Source organism: Nomascus leucogenys, chromosome 3 (genome assembly GCF_006542625.1).
Source record: "Nomascus leucogenys isolate Asia chromosome 3, Asia_NLE_v1, whole genome shotgun sequence".
Taxonomy (NCBI): domain Eukaryota; kingdom Metazoa; phylum Chordata; class Mammalia; order Primates; family Hylobatidae; genus Nomascus; species Nomascus leucogenys.
The window spans coordinates 39,725,887-39,733,104 of record NC_044383.1 but is presented as its reverse complement, the minus strand read 5'-3'; the positions used below and the strand labels follow the sequence as shown (position 1 = coordinate 39,733,104).

Below are 7,218 nucleotides of genomic sequence, written 5' to 3'. Positions count from 1 at the left end.
CTCTGTCACCCAGGCTGGAGTCCAGTGGCATGACCATGGCCCACTGCAGCCTCGAATCCCCAGGCTCAGGTGATTCTTGCGCCTCAGCCTCCCAAGTAGCTGGGACTACAGGTGCACACCACCACACCCAGCTAATTTTTAGTATTTTTTATAGCAATTGAGTTTTGTCATGTTGCCCAGGCTGGTCTCGAACGCCTGGGCTGAAGTGATCCACCCGCCTTGGCCTCCCAAAGTGCTGGGATTACAGGTGTGAACCACTGTACCTGGCCAAACTGTTAAATTTAATTTGTCTAAAGTTTTAACAAGAGTAAAAGGGGGTGCTTACTGAATGGGGTGCCAGGCATAAAGAATTGAACAGTCCTAATTAAATCAGGCTCTTTAGCAGCTTTGTGACTTTATGAAGCCACTGACTTTTCTGAGCCTATTTCTTCACTTTACAAGGAAAATAACAGTGTTTGGCCTTACTAATCATGGAGATACACAAAAATGTACTTTATAAATTGTAAACCATGATAAAATGTGAGGTACTATCGTATTTGATAAAGCAGAGTCAAGTTTACTGCTTACTATTGAGATACTGGATGTACAAATGGACAATTGCCAAACTATATATAAAAATAGTATTTTGACTCACAACCTATCCAGAAGACCAACCCCTATTGACAATAACCAGCACAGGAAGGTAGCCTGTTATAAATCAGACTTTCAGGAAGTCACTTGTTATCTCTAGTGACAAGCCAAGAAGCTAGATAATAACTTGTGTCACAATCGGCCCCAAATGGACAGGACTTGATTAATAACTAACAGATTCTGCAAGTTTTTTTCTCCACTTCCAACTCAGGACCAACAAGGGAAAGCCAAATATGCATTCCCAATCAAACACACAGGATTCCCCGCTTCTAGGTAGCCTCCTACAGCTTTCCCAGGACAACAGCCTCCCTGAGGCCATACCTAAAGCTTTCCTCTTTTCCCCCACTATAAAGCTTTCACACTTCTCTGCCCACCTTTGAGTTTCTGCTAAAATCAATAATGGTGGCTGTTTCTCTTGCTACAGCAGCTCTGAATAAATAGCCTTTGCTTTTCTCAGGCTGGGGGATGGAGCAGAACCTGAGTCCTGCTAAGGTGCAGACATAAACAATTGTCAGCCATTATTCCTGAGGTTATGTGATACGGAACAAGACATATTTATTTCCATATTTGACATTTATATATAGGACCTTGGGTCATGAGATACTGAATGGGACTTTTTTTTTTTTTTTTTTTTTTTGATACGGAGTCTCGCTGTGTCACCCAGGCTGGAGTGCAGTGGCACAATCTCGGCTCACTGCAAACTCCGCCTCCCGGGTTCACGCCATTCCCCTGCCTCAGCCTCTCCGAGTAGCTGGGACTACAGGCGCCCGCCACCACGCCCGACTAATTTTTTGTATTTTTAGTAGAGACGGGGTTTCACCGTGGTCTCGATCTCCTGACCTCGTGATCCGCCCGCCTCGGCCTCCCAAAGTGCTGGGATTACAAGCGTGAGCCACCGCGCCCAGGCCCTGAATGGGACTTTTGCCATTGTCTTGGAATTGTCATTATAGTCATAATGCTGAGTTCTTAGGTACTATGTACAGCTGTTACCGGATGGAAGGTCTTGACTGTGAATCGTCCAGGTTCTTGATATGTTGAACAAAGAATTGAACAAAATGCATAAACAAAGCAACAAAGGAATGAAACAAAAGACAAAGCAACAAGAGAACAATAACAAAAGCACAGATTTATTGACACTCCAGAGTAGAAGCAGATTAGAGCAAGCAACTCAAGAGCGCCCCTCCACCCCAATTAGGGTTTTTATTAAGCTGAAAGAATTTGGTAACAACCCTAGGTGCCCTTTGGAGGCCTCCAGTTGGTTACACCCTAGGAAGGATTGGCCAGTGACCAATCAGTGGCTGAAGTGGAAACTTCTGTCTTGTTATCACAGGGCAAGGATGTGGCCTGTATGCTGCCTAATCTTGCCTAGAACTGTCCGCACCTGCTGCTCTTTTGTTTATGCCTTTACCCTTGGTTACCCTAATTCCCCATTCTCCTGCCTCACAGTCATGGGACTGACTAAAAGTTAACCCAACACTGTAATCCCAGCATTTTGGGAGGCCAAAGCGAGTGGATCACTTGAGGTCAGGAGTTCGAGAAAAGCCTGGCCAACATGGTGAAAACCCGTCTATACTAAAAATACAAAAAAATTAGCAGGATATGGTGGCACATGCCTATTATCCCAGCTACTAGGGAGGCTGAGGCACGAGAATCACTTGAACCCAGGAGGTGGAGGTTGCAGTGAGCCGAGATCCTACTATTGCACTCCAGCCTGGGCGACAGAGTGAGACTCTGTCTCAAAAAACAAACAAACAAAAAAGTTAACAGGTGTACCACCATTATGTCAGCATTCCCCAAAGCCTAATGAAAAGTTGAAATGTTCCCAGGGTAGCAAAATTGTCCTAGAAAAAGGATGCTGAAGCTTCTCAAGCATGGATACAGTAGTCCGTCTATCCACAGTTTCACTTTCTATAGTTTCAGTTACCCGCAGTCAATTGCAATCCAAAAATATCAAATGGAAAATTCTAGAAATAATTCCAATACATTTAAAGTTGTGCACCATCTGAGTGGTGTGATGAAAACTCTTGCCTTCTGGCTCTGCACCTGAGATGTGACTCATCCCTTCGTCTAGCATATCTATGCTAGATGCACTATCCACCTATTAGGCACTTAGTAGCAGATCGAGTGTCCTGGTATTGCCGTGCTTGTGTTCAAGTAACCCTTTATCTCACTTAATAATGGCCCTAGAGTACGAGAGCAAAGATCATAATGCTGGCTATTCACATATGCTAAGGAAAAGCCATAAAGTGCTTCCTGTAAGTGAAAAGGTAAAAATTCTCAACTTAATACGAAAAGAAAATAATGATATGCTGAGGTTGCTGAGCTCTAAAGTAAGACTTGTTATCTGAGAGACCAAAATAGATGCCCCTTTGTCAGCTAAGACAGACCTTAAAGTTAAGGAAATAAAGTTACCTACGGATTGAGTTGCCTACCGGTTCAGGGCCTGGCTAGCGTAGCAAATTTCTAATTTCCTCCACCTCTAAATGTCCTAACAGTAGGAGCTATCAGATCCTTCCTAACTCTGATTTATAACCCAGGCCTAATTACAACTCTAGTTGGATGGAGGGGCACCAAACATTCTTTTCTGATAAGAAATTACAGACTTTAAGCCAGTTTCAGTCAGTTTATAGAGGCTGTGCACAAACTTTGTGTTCTATCATTCACCTTTTGATGTAAAGAGCCAAATTTCACCTTGTGTTAATGCTAAACCCTCCCCCCAACCAAAGTGAACATGGGAGGTATGTTACATATATGTTTACCCATTGCACATGCTCAGCTCCCCTCATAAACATGTATGGCTTTTCCCTCAAACCTGCCGAATGTGTATGACTCTATTGTGTGATATAGGCCCTGTGAGGTATAAAACCCAATCTGTGCTCTTCAAAGGGAGAGCACCTCTGGTCCACACTGGAGAGTATCTCTTTGTGGTTTGCAAACCAATATTCCCAAAAAAGCTCTCCTTTCTACTATTTAGCCATCCTCATGGTCTTTGGATTATACAACAAATCTATCCATGAAGATAGGAAGGAAGAGAAGGAAAAAGAAATTCATGCTAGTTTTGCTGTTGCACTTCAAACAGCAAAAGCTATGGCCACAGTGTGTGACAAGTGCTTAGTTAAGATGGAAAAAGCATTAGATATATGGGCAGGAAAACATGCATAAAAATGTATTCTAACTGATGGCAATCAAGTTCAGTACTATCCTTGGGTTCAGGCATCTGCTGGGGGTATTGGACCATATCCCCTACGGATGAGGAAGGCTACTAGATTTACATTTCCTGTGGTACAAGAAGAACCCATAAAGATTAGCAGAGCTTGAGCCTTCTCATAGGTACCCTGGAGGCATTTGCCTTCTGGATTAGAGGACCCCAGCACAGAAGGGGCTTAGGGTGGTTGGTGGTCAGAAAACGTTATGCTGGAAGAAATCATCTCGCCTTGAATATAGAATCCTTCATTCAGAACAAAGACTGCATTTCCCATCCCCCCCTTGCATGTAGGTGTGCAAGTTATGGCCAATGAGATGTGCAGCATTTGTGCAATTCAGAGATCCTGCAGGACCTCCTTCCCTAGAGAGGTTTTTGTTTTCCCTCTTTGGCCTTTCCTCCTTCCTTAATTCTAGAGGACGCAGAAGTGGCAGAGTGGGAAGGAATTAGATAGTAACCATGTCCCCTTCCATGCAGATCCCTTGGTCATACCCAAGTTAAGGAGAAGGAGAGAACACTGAACTGGATGTGAAATTCAAGCTTCTCACTGGACTAGGCTAGATTTTTAATACCTGACTGTGACTAAGAAGCTTTGAGATCTGTCCAAGATGTCATTAAAGAACAGAAAATAGGTACTCAATGGATATTGGTTCAATGACACTGAGCTATTAAGTACATCCAGATTTTTACATGTTCCATTTTCTTAAAATGCAGGTACACTTGTATGTTGTAAAGAATATCTATAGGTTGGGGAGAAAACACCAGAATTAAGGCAACGTTTACCAAAAAAAGACACCAGTAGTCAAAAATGCATCATTCTAAACTTCAGTATCCTACAGCATACAGGAGCCTATCCTACTCTAGGGGGAGGTCCTACTCTAGGCTTCCAGTGTGTCTTCTTTATCAATGAATACATAGAATAATTATGTCAATCGGTAACAGAATGAATCATTTTACCGGAAAATTATTTTCTTTTTTGCCTCTCCCCCCAAATTATTTTCTTAATCTTTTCATCAAGCAAGCTTCTATCCTCAAACTTTCCTCTACAGTTTAAAATGTTTGAAACATAATTTCTGACCATATGTCCAGCAAAATGGAAGGCTGGAAGTAGAGTTACAACCTTCTAAGCATTAATACAGTAGGAAACTGCTTTATTCCATATGATTTGAATCTTTAAATGTAAAGGATGGGTTAAACAATGGCTCATTTTTGTGATAGATGCTGACACCTACTGGGCAGATTTTATATTAAATGTTCGATATGTTTTGGCCCAAAAAAAGAAATGAAATGTACCTGGTTCTTAGAAGGTAAGATCTTGGGTTTGGAAGGGCAAGGGCATGAGGGTATCCTGGCCCCAGGATGGTGGGAGCATAGCCACTGGGAAATGAAGACTCAAGGATGATAAAAAGGACTCAGGAAAAGAATCATGGGGTAAGTTCTGGAATGCCATCAGATAGTTGGCTCCAGAATTCCAGCCTTGCCAATCTAAAGCCCTTCCTCTCCTGGAGTTTCTCATCTGCTTCTAAGATTTTCTTCTAGGTGTAAAGCTCTATTTTCAAACTGAACTTTGGGGAAGAACTACCTTCCAAGCCAACTCAAATAAATGTACCCCTGCATCATTTTCTGGGCATTCCTGTGACACCTGGTCATCATCAATACTATTGCTGACATTCTTTGAGTACCTACTTTGTACTTCTGCACTAAGTCTTTATATTACAAGTGGACAGACCTTGGAGTCAGGCTACCCGAGTGCAAACGCTGGCTCTGCCATATGTTAATACAAGTTCTATGACTTTGGTCAAATGACAATCTCCTTATCTCTAAAATGGAGATAATGATAATGTCTACCACATAGAGGTCTTGTGAGATTTTAAAGTGTTCACATACATAAATTACTCAAAACAGTGCCTGGTATACCATAAGTGCCATACAAATGTTGGTATTGTTATCTTATTTAATCTTTACAATAAAACTGAAGTAAACACTGTTATTTTGTAAAATTAGAAAAGAGTCTTGGTGTGTTTGTTGGAAATGTTTTCAGCTTTAAGTAACAGGAAACCTAACTAATGGTGGCTTAAATTATATTCCCTCTCTCTCTCTCTCTCTTTCTCTCTCTCCCCTGTCTCCTATAACAAGCCTAACAAGCAGTCCAGAGGTAGGTGGCTGCTGGCACTGGCTCATGGCTCAGTGATGCCAGGGCCAGTGTCTCAGATATTGTCAAGGTCTTTCCTTCATGGTCGTAAGAGGATTATCCCAATTCCAGGGATCATATCTGTTCATCTGCCCTTTTATTAGAAAAGTAAAAGCATTCCCAGAAACTCTCCCATTAACTTCTACTTATGTTCTATTGGCAAGAACTGTGTCACTTGGCCACTCCTGACTTGAAAGGGGCATGGGAAAATGGGTATTTAACCTTTCCAAACTCTAAAGTAGAAGGCAGTAAGGGGGAAGGGAATGGGAATGACCATTGGGTCAGCCAGAGATTGGCACCTGCCACACCAAAAAGAAGATAAATAATTTGCTTAGGTTAGATAGCTACCAAGAGATGGTGCAGCATACAAGTCCAGGTAGCCTGGCTTCTGGCCTCCTGATAGTTTGGATATTTATGCCTTCTTCCAAATATCATGTTGAAATGTGATGTCTGGTGCTCGCTTCGGCAGCACATATACTAAAATTGGAACGATACAGAGAAGATTAGCATGGCCCCTGAGCAAGGATGGCACGCAAATTCATGAAGCGTTCCATATTTTTAACATAGTGTTGGAAGTTCTGGCCAGGGCAATTAGGCAGGAGAAGGAAATAAAGGGTATTCAATTAGGAAAAGAGGAAGTCAAATTGTCCCTGTTTGCAGATGACATGATTGTATATCTAGAAAACCCCATTGTCTCAGCCCAAAATCTCCTTAAGCTGATAAGCAACTTCAGCAAAGTCTCAGGATACAAAATCAATGTACAAAAATCACAAGCATTCTTATACACCAATAACAGACAAACAGAGAGCCAAATCATGAGTGAACTCCCATTCACAATTGCTTCAAAGAGAATAAAATACCTAGGAATTAAACTTACAAGGGACATGAAGGACCTCTTCAAGGAGAACTACAAACCACTGAACAATGAAATAAAAGAGGATACAAACAAATGGAAGAACATTCCATGCTCATGGGTTGGAAGAATCAATATCGTGAAAATGGCCATACTGCCCAAGGTAATTTATAGATGCAATGCCATCCCCATCAAGCTACCAATGACTTTCTTCACAGAATTGGAAAAAACTACTTTAAAGTTCATATGGAACCAAAAAACAGCCTGCATCGCCAAGTCAATCCTAAGCCAAAAGAACAAAGCTGGAGGCATCACACTACCTGACTTCAAACTATACTATAA

General features: G+C 41.9%; 1 non-coding gene across 1 annotated transcript; it reads left to right on the top strand.

The window, feature by feature from the left end:
• The first annotated feature begins 6,476 nt into the window (after positions 1-6,476).
• Positions 6,477-6,583, top strand: LOC115834485. The gene has a single exon (XR_004029435.1). It is a non-coding gene; the product is annotated as a U6 spliceosomal RNA (small nuclear RNA).
• The last annotated feature ends 635 nt before the right edge of the window (positions 6,584-7,218 follow it).